At 46.5% G+C, this 13949-nt stretch overlaps 1 protein-coding gene and 1 pseudogene across 4 annotated transcripts in view; one reads left to right on the top strand and one right to left on the bottom strand.

Annotated features, from left to right (window-relative positions):
• Window positions 1–1002: 1002 nt before the first annotated feature.
• LOC141585646 (ferritin heavy chain pseudogene) lies at window positions 1003–7606 on the bottom strand (annotated as a pseudogene).
• A 44-nt stretch (window positions 7607–7650) lies between these two features.
• The window catches only part of NCK1 (NCK adaptor protein 1), a 79283-nt gene continuing 72984 nt past the window's right edge, over window positions 7651–13949 (top strand). Inside the window, exon 1 of one of the 4 annotated variants that reach the window (XM_003930958.4) lies at window positions 7651–7737. The gene's annotated coding sequence lies outside the window, so the exon portion shown is untranslated. Of the gene's footprint in view, window positions 7738–8088; window positions 8184–8213; window positions 9178–13949 lie in introns of those variants that run through there. The other 3 variants (XM_074405876.1, XM_010341582.3, XM_074405877.1) reach the window with 3 other exon arrangements.

The following is a 13949-nucleotide window of genomic DNA, read 5'->3' as shown; positions in this document are numbered from 1 at the left end:
TGGCTACTGATGATATTTCTAGCTATCTTCTGCTCTAGCAATATTCTGCCGTTTAATGCCTTTTTATTATGCAGGCTCCTCTATGTGGACAGCTCTTTTTTAGTTAATTGCCTGACTAACCTGACCACACAACTCTCCCCTGTGGCTTACTGTTCTTGCACATACCTATTTTTGTATTTACAATACTAATAACAAATATCTGGCTCACGCCTGTAATCCCAGCACTTTGGGAGGCCGAGGCGGGTGGATCACGAGGTCAAGAGATTGAGACGATCCTGGTCAACATGGTAAAACCCCGTCTCTACTAAAAATACAAAAATTAGCTGGGCATCGTGGTGCATGCCTGTAGTCCCAGCTACTCGGGAGGCTGAGGCAGAATTGTTTGAACCCAGGAGGCGGAGGTTGTGATGAGCCGAGATCGCGCCATTGCACTCCAGCCTGGCTAACGAGCAAAACTCCGTCTAAAAAACAAAAAACAAATACCTGCTTACATCTCATTCTCTGACACTGGTTTGGGCACTTTTTTTTTGAGATGAAGTCTTACTCTGTCACCCAGGCTGGAGTGCAATGGCTTGATCTTGGCTTACTGCAACTTCTACCTCTTGGGTTGAAGCGGTTCTCCTGTCTCAGCCTCCTGAGTACCTGGGATTACAGGCGCATGACACCATGCCTGGATTATTTTTTTGTATTTTTAGTAGAGACGGGTTTTTACCATGCTGGCCAGCTGGTCTCAAACTCCTGACCTCAGGTGATCTGCCCACCTTGGCGTCCCAAAATGCTGGGATTACAGGCATGAGCCACCGTGCCTGACCTGAGCACTTTTAAAGGTACCCTGCTGATGGTTGTAGATTGGTACCTACCACAGAGAAGACCCTTAATTAATTTTGTTGAATTAATTCCCATAAGAATATAACAATACTTGGCTGGGCAATCCCATGCCTGCAATTCCAGCACTTTGGGAGGCCGAGGTGGGCAGATCACCTGAGGTCAGGAGTTTGAGACCAGCCTAGCCAATATGGTGAAACCCTGTCTCTAGTAACAATACAAAAAAATTAGCTGGGCGCAGTGGCACGTGCTTGTAATCCCAGCTACTCGGGAGGCAGAGGCAGGAGAATCACTTGAACCCAAGAGGTGCAAAGTTTGCAGTGAACCGAGATCATGCCACTGCACTCCAGCCTGGGCAACAGAGTGAGATCCATCTGAAAAAGATAAAAAACAATATAACAATACTCAATCTAGAAATTAAATTTAGGCTGGGTATGGTGGCTCATGCCTGTGTTCCCGGCTATTCAGAAGGGAAGCCAAGATGGGAAGATGGCTTGAGGCCAGGAGTTTGAGGCTGCAGCAAGTAATGATCATGTCACTGCACTCCAGCTTGGGTGACAGGAGACTCTGTCTCTAAATAAAAAGAAATTACATTTGGTTACCAGGGCCCACTAATTTCTATACTTCAGCGTTGAGCCTGTGATCAGTTATGTCTTGCTGGTTGGAGGATAGGACTTTTTTGGGAAGGTCATAAACATTCCTTCCTGACAGTAATGCTAAACTATTCTCTGTTCTGTAACATTTTTTTCCCCCGGTTGCCAAATTTATTTGAAGCAATGCTACAAATCAAAGAACTTAAGTGGATGTTTCGATACAACTTACAGAAAAGGTAAAGGAAACCCCAACATGCATACATTGCCTTGGTGACCAGGGAAGTCACCCCATGACTATGGGGAAATTAGCCTAGGACTTAGCTTTCATTATCATTGTCTCCCAGGATATGCTTGTCAAAGAGATACTCTGCCAAGCCAGATTCGGGTGCTCCCATCGTTCGCAAGTTGGTCGCACGGTCACCCAATTCTTTGATGGATTTCACCTGCTCATTCAGGTAATGTGTCTCAATGAATTAACACAAATGGAGGCCATTATTGTCAGTGGCCAGTTTGTGCAGTTCCAGTAGTGACTGATTCACATTTTTTCTCTAAACCTAATGCACACTCCATTGCATTCAGCCCGCTCTCCCAGTCATGATGGTCTGGTTTCTCGATATCCTGAAGGAAGATTCGGCCACTTTGTGGGTTCTGCAGCTTCATCACTTTCTCAGCGTGTTCCCTCTCCTCAGGAGATTGGTGAATAAAGTATTTGGCAAAGTTCCTCAAAGCTACATCATCAAAAGTAGTAAGATATGACAGGCAGACGTAAGAGGCATAGAGCTCCAGGTTGATCTGGCAGTTGATGGCGGCTTCTGAGTACTGGTAGTGGTTCTGGTGCACCTGCCAGACGGACGCGGTCATCATGGCGGCGGCTGTGCGGCGCTGGAGCGGTGACTGGGGCCTTGGGGCGGTCCGAGGGCGTGGTGAGGAGGTGAGGAAGGACTGGCTACGGCGGGCCGGCCGGGGTGGAGGATGAATGCCGGGTTCTGTCCAACTCTTTTTTTTTTTTTTTTTCTGAGACAGTGTTACTCTGTTGCTCAGACTAGAGTGCAAGTGCACTGCACCTTCGCCTCCGGAGTTCAAGCAATTCTCGGCCTCAGCCTCCCTAGTAGCTGGGGTTACAGGTGCCTGCCACCACGCCTGGCTAATTTTCATATTTTTTAGTGAGACAGGGTTTCACCATGTTGGCCAGGCTAGTTTTGAACCCCTGACCTCGTGATCCACCTGCTTGGCCTCCCAAAGTGCTGGGATTACTGGCTTGAGTCACAGCGCCCAGCCTCTCTGTAGCAATTTCTAACTGTAAACTATCAGGTTTTTGGGAAAGGTCTTCACATGGAGGCTCATTTTTCCCTTGTGTTCCCAAATTCTTTTATTTGGGATTAATAAAGTAAGCCACCTGCATTTTTTCAATCATTGACAGATTGGCTGCCCATATCTGAAGCTCCATCTGTAGTCCATAGATAAGTTTTGTTTTTGTTTCGAAACAGGGTCTCACTCTGTCACCCAGGATAGAGTGCAGTGGTGTGATCATAGCTCCTTGCAGCCTCAAATTCCTGGGCTCAAGCCATCCTCGCCCCTCAGCCTCCAGAGTGACTGGGACTACAAGCCCATGCCACTATGGCCAGCTAATTAAAAAAATTTTTTGGCCGGGCGAGGTGGCTCACACCTGTAATTCCAGGACTTTGGGACACTGAGTTGGCTGGATGACAAGGTCAGGAGATAGAGACCATCACAAAAATTAGCCGGGCGTGGTGGTGTGTGCCTGTAGTCCCAGCTACTCAGGAGGCTGAGGCAGGAGAATCACTTGAACCGGGAGGCAAAGGTTGCAGTGAGCTGAGATCACTGCACTCCAGCAGAGCGAGATGCTGTCTCAAAAAAAAAAAAATTTTTTTTTCTTTTAAATTTTACTGTAGCTCTGTTGCCAGGGTCAATCACAAGTTTTGACTTAACATTTTCTTTTTGCCTGATTGTGGTTAGTCCCTGATCCACTCAGCACTAATTTGCAAGTTTGATTCCTGTTTTTGGTTTGAGTTCCCCTGAAAGAGAGGAAGCAGCAGCCATGTGCATGTTTATATTTGGAAGTTAGGGAGACAGACTGTGTGAAAGGAAGTCTCTGGGACAGCTCCCACCTCACGAAAACATAAACTGCATCTGTTCTAAGTTCAATTTCATATATGCCTATCTGCCCTTCCAGTCTATGCTTTCCTTTTTCATTGCTGTTTCCTTATTTTTCTTCTTTGACTTGTCTTTTGCATATATTTTTGGAGGTTTCTTAAATTATTTCTTACGAGTACCTGGTAAGAATGAGTGATGAGGAAGATTAAAGAAGAAAAAGTAAGAGGATAAACTGACTGGGTACAGTGGCTCACACCTGTAATCCCAGCACTTTGGGAGGCTGAGGTGGGTGGATCACCTGAGGTCATGAGTTTGAGACCAGCCTGACTAACATGGTGAAACACTGTCTCTACTAAAAATGCAAAAAATTAGCTGGGCGTGGTGGTGCATGCCTGTTGTCCCAGCAACTTGGGAGGCTGAGGCAGGAGAATCATTTGAACCCTGGAGGCGGAGGCTGCAGTCAGCTGAGGTTGCACCACTGCACTCCAGTCTGGGTGACAGAGCAAGACTCCATCTCAAAAAACAAAAACAACAACAAAAGCCCCCCAAAAACTAAATGTATGACTTAAGCATATTTTTTTCTGGGTTAATTTTCCCTACTTAACGTGGTGGTAAGTTACAGGAAGGCAAGAAGTGTATTTCTGTACCTGTTGTATTTGTATTCATACCTTCTGCCTCCATTATGTTAAATATGTAATCAGAATTAAAATTGAGGCTGGGCATGTTGGCTTATGCCTGTAATCCTCAGCACTTTGGGAGGCCAAGGTGGGCGGATCACCTGAGGTCAGGAGTTTAGAGACCAGCCTGACCAACATGGAGAAACACCATCTCTACTAAAAATACACACAAAAAATTAGCTGGGTGGTGGCGCATGCCTGTAATCCCAGCTACTTGGGAGGCTGAGGCAGGAGAATTGCTTGAACCCAGGAGGTGGAGGTTGTGGTGAGCCGAGATTGCACCATTGCACTCCAGCCTGGTCAACAAGAGCAAAACTCCATCTCAGAAAAAAAAAAAAAATTGAGTCAAGCTGTGCTAAGTTTGCTGTGTGATTTTGCAGAGACAGTTTTAACTCTGGACAACTTTGTTCAAAAATGAATATCATATTAATATCTCAATCTGTAAACTTTATAAAATGTATCAACAAATAAGAAAACCATTGTATTAGCTTGGACTGCCATAACAAAATACCAGATTGGGTGGCTTAAACAACAGTTTATTTTTACAAAGTTCTGTAGATTGGGAGTCCAAAATGGGGTGTCAGCATGGTCAATTTTGGGTGAGGGCTCTCTCTCTGGCTTGCAGATGTCTGTCTGCTTCCTGTGTTCTCAAATGGAGAGAGCTCTCTGGTGCCACTTTCTATAAAGACATTAATCTTCTGGGATTGGAGCCTCACCCTTATGACCTAGTTTAATTTTTATTATTTTCATAAAGGCCTTGCTCCAAATAGAGATGGTCCCTGACTTAAGATTTTTTTATTTTATGATGGTGCAAAAGCCATATGCACTCTAGAATCTGTACTTTGAGTACCCATATAATCATCCAGTTTTTCATTCAGTACAATATTTAATAGATTATGTGAAATACTCAATACTTTATTACAAAATAAGCTTTGTGTTAGATGATTTTGCCTAACTGAAGGCTAATGTAAGTATTCTGAGCATGTTTTAGGTAGGCTAGGCTAAGCTATGATGTTTGGTAGGTTAGAAGCATTAAATGCATTTTTGACTTACGATCTTTTCAACTTATGGTACTTTCAATTTACAGTGGGTTTATTGGAATATAACTCCTTTATAAGTTGAGGAACATCTGTATAGTCACATTAGGAGTGAGGGCTTCAGTATATGAATTTTAGGTGGGGATGCATTTTAACCCATACCAGTAATGATAAAATATGCAAAGTTATTTAAACCCTTAGAATAAACTCAAAATTCACCTCCATTATTCACTTTGGATGCAAATAATAGAATATAGACATAGAGTAGCTGTTGCCTAGTTTCACAGTCTACTTGTCCTAGCCAACCTGAGCATAAACAGGTATATCTGTGCCTAACCTTGTGATCCTACATATGGCAGACTGTCTAAGTCCCTTTAGTGTTGCTAGAATGGAAGATCCAAAGCTGGATAATTTATAAATAAAAAAGATTTATTTGGCTTATGGTTCTGTCTGGAAAAGTTCAAGACTGAGCATCTGCATCTAGTGGGGACCTGAGACTGCTTCCACTCATGGCAGAAGGCAAAGGAGAGCTGGTCTATGCAGAGATTACATGGCCAGAGAGGGAGCACAAAAGAAAGGAAGTACCAGGTTCTTTTTAACCAGCTCTGACAGAAATAAAGATATCTCACTTACCCCCTCCCCAGGGAGGGCATTAATCTATTCATGAAGGAACCACCTCTATGACCCAACACTTCCCATTAGCCCTACCTCCAACATTGGGGATCAAATTTCAACAGGAGGATGAGGGGGACAAACATCTAAATTACAGCACAGGCCAATCACATGCATGCATTACTACTCAAATAATTTTGAAGTTAAATGCAGAAAACTGCAAACTTTTGAGGCTGACAGATAGGGCCAGGATTAAAGTAAAAAGTATTAATGCCTTAAACAAAATTTACTGACCATCTACCATGTGCAAGGTCCTAGGGAGAAACCGAACAGACATGGTTCCTGATTCAATGGAGTTTACAATCTAGTTTAGGGATACAGACAAACCATTTCAATAGCTCGGATGGAGAAAATACCTGTGCTCAAGGATACCTAACTCGGCAAGCTTCCCTGAGGAGCCACCCTAAACTGAACCATAAAGATGGTTAAGAAGAAATGAGGTGGCAGGGCGCAGTGGCTCACGCCTGTAATCTCAGTATTTTGGGAGGCAGAGCCAAGCGGATCACAAGGTCAAGAGATGGAGATCATCCTGACCAACATGGTGAAACCCCGTCTCTACTAAAAATACAAAGATTAGCCGGGCGTGGTGACGCGCGCCTGTTGTCCCAGCTACTCGGGAGGCTGAGGGAGAGAATCGCTTGAAACCAGAAGTCGGAGGTTGCAGTGAGTCGAGATCGCGCCACTGCCACTGCTCTCCAGCCTGGTGACAGAGCGACACGCCGTCTAAAAAAAAAAAAAAAAAAAGGTTACTGGGGTTTGCAGCACACTTACTGATGCTTCAGCCAGTGGCTGGAGACCTTATAACGGGCAGATCTGGCTCCGAAGGTCCTCTTCATAACACTACTGTCGCCAAGACTGGAGGCTGCCCAAGCACGAGGGTACTTTTAGAAGGACCTCAGACTCTTAAGGTTTTTGGTCTGTGCCTCAAATTAAACACAAGTCGGCCTGGCGCGGTGGCTCACGCCTGTAATCCCAGCACTTTGGGAAGCCGAGGCAGGCGGATCACGTGGTCAGGCAATCAAGAACATCTTGGCCATGGTGAAATCCCGTCTCTGCTAAAACAAAAAAAAATTAGACGGGCGTGGTGGCGCGCGCCTGTAGTCCCAGCTACGCGGGAGGCTGAGGCGGGGAATCGCTGGAACCCGGAAGACGGAGGTTGCAGTGAGCCGAGATCACGCCACTGCACTCCAGTCTGGGCGACAGAGCAAGACTCTTGTTTCAAAAAAAAAAAAAAAAGCCACATGTCTTACATTTCTCCCAGGTCCCAATTTCCAGGTCTTTTTATTTTTCTTTGTCCCTCCCTGCTCCTAAGCACCTTCGGCTGGGAAGACATTCCTCAGGTGCAGAAACCAGGGGAAGTCTCCCAGAACAGTGGGGGCTTAGCTCAGGACGCAGTCATTTTTGCTGTAGAGTCTCTCCTGCAGCGCTGAGGAAGAAGGCTCAAAGTAAGCAGCCAGAGCAACCGCAGAGGAAAAACCGAAGACAGCCGTGGTCTGGCCCAGCGCTTCTCACCCTCTCGCTGTCTTCTCTCTTTCCGCCGCGCAGCCTCAGCTCCTTCCACACCACGAACGGCGCTTGATTGACATGTGGGCCCGCCCAATCCCAGTGCGGCACAGACCACTGTCGCGTCAGGGACCGGGAAAGGGGGCGACTGAACCTATCAGATTGGGTCGGGAGTGGGTTTCCTGCTCGCGCGGATTCGCCTGCCCGCCGCGCGTGCCCCGCCCCTCTCCCGAGAGCTACGCGGCGGTGGAGCGCAGGCCTCGTGCCGTTACGGCCATCGCGGCGGCCGCGGCGGCGTCCCGGTGCCTTCCTCAGGTGAGCTGGAGCTAGCCGGCTCGGAAGCGGGAGGGTGAGGTGGCCTTGCTGGGAGGCCGACACACACACACACATACACACACCCTCTCCTTCAGTCCGCTGTCGGTCCTCACAGCCTGTTACTCGCTGCGTCGCTTCCTCTTCCCCCGCTGAGTTAGCTCCGGGGGCGCCGTCTGCAGGCTCGGAGCTGAGCCGGAGGGGGCGCGGAGGCTGCTCGGGGGGCCTGGACGTCTGCACTGGGATTCCGCTAGACCCTTGGGGCGCTGCCCCAGGGAGCGCGAAGCCGTGGCCTCCGTGTCAGCCCCTGGAGCGCTGCGTCGGGGTTAGAGCCCGGGCGGCCGCCCCTGCGAGGCTGGGAGGTGGAGTGTGCGGCGCGCTCGCCGGCTTGTCTGTTTTCTCCTGAAAAAGTCCTGTTGCCAGCTGTGGCGTCATCCAAGGCCGGGAAGGTAGGGACGTGGTAGAAGGGAGGGTGCTCTCACCTCCAGCCCGAGAGGCGCGCGGGGGCGGCCGCCTGCGCGGTGCTGAGAGTGGACATCTTCGGGACGCGCCCTCGCCCCTCCCCCCACCCGCCGGCCGTTTTCGGTCCGGGGCTTTGACTTTAAACGTCCGGACCTGCTTCGCATTCGTACGCGAGTTGCTGGGGGTGTCAGCTTTTGACTTGAGTTGTAATATGTTCGGTGAAAAAATTATCTCGGTAGGTTTTGTAACATTTCTTGTATGTTAACATATAAGTTAAAATTGCCGTTAGAAGCTGAGGAAGCTGGATGTGTTCAGGGCTGAGGACGTAACCGTAGGAAGGCTCTCGGTGTCAAGCTGATAGACCTGGAGTCAACTGAAAATAATTCTACACGTTATATTAGGTAAGAAGCCTTAGGAATTGTGAAAGAATGAGGTTAAGAAGAATTTTCCAACTCCTCTTTGGGAGGGGAGCAGAGCAGCTCAATGTCTGCCCCAAAACGGGTTGAGTGTTGCCAAGAGGTCCTCATTTTTTTTGGTTGTTGCTGATGGGTTTTTTTTGAGACAGAGTCTCACTCTGTCGCCAGGCTGAGGTGTAGCAGCGCGATCTCGGCTCACTGCAACCTCTGCCTCCCGAATTCAAGCGATTCTCCTGCCTCAGCCTCCCGAGTAGCTGTGCTACCAGCGCAGGCAGCCACGCCCAGCTAATTTTTGTGTTTTTAGTAGGGATGGGGTTGCACCGTGTTGGCCAGATGATTCCCTTTTTCTGACCTCGTGATCCGCCTGGCTCAGCCTCCCAAAACGCTGGGATTACAGGCGTGAGCCACCGTGCCCAGCCGAAGTACTCATTTTAAAAATCTTCCTTGGATAGACTTACGGCAAACCGACAATAACGATTTCTTCAGCACCTGGAAACCACTGTGTCTACACTCTCAGCCTTCAGCGAGGTCACACAGTAAACGGGGAAATAACCCGAGAAGAAAGGTTTGTTTGTTTGATAACTGTCGACGTTTGTTCTTTTCTTTTTTAAGAACACTTTATTTTCTTTTGTGGATGGAGTCAGTGATGTTCTTAAATAGGCGTTCCATTCACAACTTGATAGTAATATGTACTGGTTAATAAATGGTACTTTCTTTTCATCTTGACCACAAGCTCTGAGGCTTTCTTTGGGAAAATTTGTGGTCTGTGGGAATTGGCTGTAATATCCATAAAGATAGTTTGCACAGTGTTCAGATCTACTAGCTGTTGCTTCATGTATTAAATTTTAAAATGTGTACTTATTTTTCTAGGCATTATCTTTTGTCCAGGTTTCTGCAGTGCTTTCAGGTCCATGTAAATAAAACTTGAAACCTACCTGTAATGTTTTGTTAGATACTGAATGAAACCAGGCGAGGTAGTTTAAGTCTGTAATCCCAGCACTTTGGGAGTCAAGGCGGGAGGATAGCTGGAGTCCAGGAGTTTGAGATCAGCCTGGGCGATATAGTGAGACTCTGTCTTTAAATTAGAAAATTAAAAAAAAAAAAAATTAAAAAAGAAAATAAAGAAAAGTGATATTAAGTGATACTTGATGTTTCTCGGTTTCTTCGAGATGGAGTCTTGCTCTGTTGCCCAGGCTGGAGTGCAGTATCATGATCTTGGCTGATTGCAACCTCTGCCTCCTGGATTCAAGTGATTCTCATGCTCAGCCTCCCCAGTAGCTGGGATTACAGGTGTGTGCCACCACGCCCAGCTAATTTTCTTTTTTTTGTATTTTTTTTTTTTTTTTTTTTTTTTTTTTTTGAGACGGAGTTTCGCTCTTGTTACCCAGGCTGGAGTGCAATGGCGCGATCCCGGCTCACCGCAACCTCCGCCTCCTGGGTTCAGGCAATTCTCCTGCCTCAGCCTCCTGAGTAGCTGGGATTACAGGCACGCGCCACCATGCCCAGCTAATTTTTTTGTATTTTTAGTAGAGACGGGGTTTCACCATATTGACCAGGATGGTCTCGATCTCTCGACCTCGTGATCCACCCGCCTCGGCCTCCCAAAGTGCTGGGATTACAGGCTTGAGCCACCGCGCCCAGCCTTTTTTTTTTTTTTTTTTTGTATTTTTAGTAGAAACGGGGTTTCACCATGTTGGCCAGGCTGATCTTGAACTCTTTTTTTTTTTTTTTTTTTTTTTTTTTTTTTTTTTTGAGACGGAGTTCCGCTCTTGTTACCCAGGCTGGAGTGCAATGGCGCGATCTCGGCTCACCGCAACCTCCGCCTCCTGGGCTCAGGCAATTCTCCTGCCTCAGCCTCCTAAGTAGCTGGGATTACAGGCACGCGCCACCACGCCCAGCTAGTTTTTTTGTATTTTTAGTAGAGACGGGGTTTCACATGTTGACCAGGATGGTCTCGATCTCTCGACCTCGTGATCCACCCGCCTCGGCCTCCCAAAGTGCTGGGATTACAGGCTTGAGCCACCGCGCCCGGCCTTTTTTTTTTTTTTTTTTGAGACGGAGTTTCGCTCTTGTTTTCCAGGCTGGAGTGCAATGGCGCGATCTCGGCTCACCGCAACCTCCGCCTCCTGGGTTCAGGCAATTCTCCTGCCTCAGCCTCCTGAGTAGCTGGGATTACAGGCACGCGCCACCATGCCCAGCTAATTTTTTGTATTTTTAGTAGAGACGGGGTTTCACCATGTTGACCAGGATGGTCTCGATCTCTTGACCTCGTGATCCACCTGCCTCGGCCTCCCAAAGTGCTGGGATTACAGGCTTGAGCCACCGCCCGGCCGATCTTGAACTCTTGACCTCAAATGGTCCGCCGGCCTGGACCTCCCAAAGTGCTGGGATTACAGGCGTGAGCCACTGTGTCTGGCTGGGTTTCTTTTTCTTTTGGATCTCTGAGAACTTTCCTTTCAAAGCTGAAGGTATGTTTGATGTGATTATTACAAATCACTTTTCAGGAAGAATTGACTTAATACAGATGCAGTTCATTTTTTAAATTATGGTTTAATAATTTTTAGAATTTACCTTTATAATATGGAAAAATACCAAACATTCTTTATCTGTACTGGAAAATTAAATGATTATTTCATTGATAGGTAAAATTGAAGGGAACTCTTGAAATCACTGAGCATTTAACACATTCTCTATAAATACTGTGATGTTAAGAAGACCGCAGGGCTAAATATGACATTTAAAGATTAAGGCAACAGTTATGTCTGGCTGATCCTCACCTTAAACTGTAACAGAAATAACTAGTCTTCCCTTCAAAACTAACTTTGTTTTGCTGACATCACATTTTCAATTACCCAGATAGAAACTTTGGTTTGTCTCGAAGCACGTTAACAATATTGGCTGATTTTTGCCAGCCATTTTTATCTTTGAACTACTCACTAGCCTTTAATTGGGTTTTCTGCTTGGCTTTTCTCTCTACTTAGTGTGTCCTGCCTAAATCTTAGAATAATGCTTCAAACACATCCTTCTTTTTCAGAAACCAGTGATAGCTCCCTGTTATCTTCACAGTATAGTTCAGAATTCATAGCCTTCTAACAGTCTGCTCAAACCTATTTTTCTGGTGCCAGCACTTTCTTTTTTTTCTTTAATCAGTGCCAGCACTGTTTCTTTATAGGAACTGTCCACTCTAACCAAACCAATCTCTAGTTCTTATTTACCCTTTGTATTTTTCTACCTTCGTATCAATCCCTTTTCTTTTTTGTGTAGAGTCTCACTCTGTTGCCCAGGCTGGAGCGCAGTGGCACCATCTTGGCTTACTGCAACCTCTGCCTCTTGGGTTCAAGTGATTCTCCTGCGTCAGCCTTTCGAGTAGTAGCTGGGATAACAGGTGCGTGCCTCCACGCCTGGCTAATTTTGTATTTTTCATAGAGATGGGGGTTTCTCCATGTTGGCCAGGCTGGTCTTGAACTCCTGACTTCAGATGATCCACAGGCCTCAGCCTCCCAAAGTGCTGGGATTATAGGCATGAGCCATTGCATCTGGCCAGGTTGCCTAGTGTTTAAAATATTTTTTTCTCTTAAATTACCAAGTAGGAAATTAAGGAAAATGTTGAAGTTTTGCTTTTGGTCCTTTGGTGCAGCCTTCCAAATGTTTTTCCTGTTTGCTTTGTTGTTGTTGCTTTTCCTTTTTTTTTTTTTTTTTGAAGACAGAGTCTTGCTCTGTTGCCCCAGCTGGAGTACAGTGGCCTAAGCATAGCTCCTCATTGTACCTTGAACCTCCCAAGGGCCAGGAATACAAGTATGTATCAATGCCTGGCTAATTTTTATTTTTATTTTTTTAGAGATAGGGTCTGACTCTGTTGCTCAGGCTGGTTTTGAATTCCTGGCCTCAAGTGATCCTCCCGTCTTGGCCTCCCAAGGTGCTGGGATTGTAGGGGTAAGCCACTGTGCCTGGCCTGTTGCTTTCCTTTAAACCCATACCCCTTGTGGTTTTACTATTCCCTTGGTTTTTAATCTCATGTGGACTTGTATCATAGACTCAGAGCATTATTACTGGAATGGTGGAATCCAACCTTGTGTTTTTTAGATAAGGAAACTGAAATAAGCATAGACTAGATGCACCTAGTGATGGGGGCAAAACAAAGACTCAAACCTTGATCTTCTAACGCAAATTCTGTTTATTTATGAAACCATACTACTCATCTCTTGTAATTTTGCATTATTTGCCTCACATTATTTTGCATTTTCTGTATTTACGCCTTCTCATAGACTGAAAACTTCAGGGCAGGAGAATCTTCATATTTACCTTGTAATTTTTTTTTTTTTTTTGAGATGGAGTCTTCCTCTGTCATTCAGGCTGGAGTGCAGTGGTGCTCCCTGGGCCCACTGCAGTCTCCGCCTCCCAGATTCCAGTGATTCTCCTGCCTCAGCCTCCCAAGTAGCTGGGGTTACAGTTGCCCTCCACCATGCCTGGCTAATTTTTGTATTTTTAGTAGAGACAGGATTTCACCTTGTTGGCCAGGCTGGTCTCAAACTCCTGACCTTAGTAGATCCACCCGCCTTGGCCTCCCAAAGTGCCGGGATTACAGGTGTGAGCCACTGTGTCTGGCAATTTTTTTTGATGGAGTTTCACACTTTTTGCCCAGGCTGGAGAGCAGTGGCACAATCTTGACTCACTGCAGCCTCCGCCTCCTGGGTTCAAGCGATTCTCCTGCCTCAGCCTCTCGAGTAGCTGGGATTACAGGAGCCTGCCACCACTCCCGGCTAGTTTTGTATTTTTAGTAGAGATGGGGTTTCACCATGTTTGCCAGGCTGGTCTCAAATTCTTGACCTCAGGTGATCCATCTGCCTTGGCCTGCCAAAGTGCTGGGATTACAGTGTGAGACTCTGCACTGGCCTTAACGAATTATTTAAACGGATTTAAAGCCTGTATACAATTTTTCCCCCATACTTGTTAGCTGTATTAACACCATTAACAAACATAATATTGTCATGTTTACCATGGAGGTTTTTTTTTTATTTTGAGGCAGGGTCTTACTGTGTCACCCAGGATGAAGTGCAGTGGCAGGCTCTTGCTCACCGTATCCTCTGCCTCCCAGTTTCAAGGGAGACTCCTGCCTCAGCCTCCCAAGTAGCTGGGATTACAGGGGCCTGCCACAATGCCTGGCTAATTTTTGTATTTTTAGTAGAGACAAGGTTTCACCATGTTGGCCAGGCTGGTCTTGGAACTCCTGACCTCAGGTGATCTACCTGCCTCAGCCTCACAAAGTGCTGGGTTTACAGGCATGAGCCACCACACCTGGCCAGTATTTACCGTTGAGTTCTGTCATCTAAAAAATGA

The sequence above is a fragment of the Saimiri boliviensis genome, chromosome 9, assembly GCF_048565385.1.
Source record: "Saimiri boliviensis isolate mSaiBol1 chromosome 9, mSaiBol1.pri, whole genome shotgun sequence".
In the NCBI taxonomy this organism is placed as follows: Eukaryota; Metazoa; Chordata; class Mammalia; order Primates; family Cebidae; genus Saimiri; species Saimiri boliviensis.
This window is presented reverse-complemented; position numbering and strand designations above follow the sequence as displayed.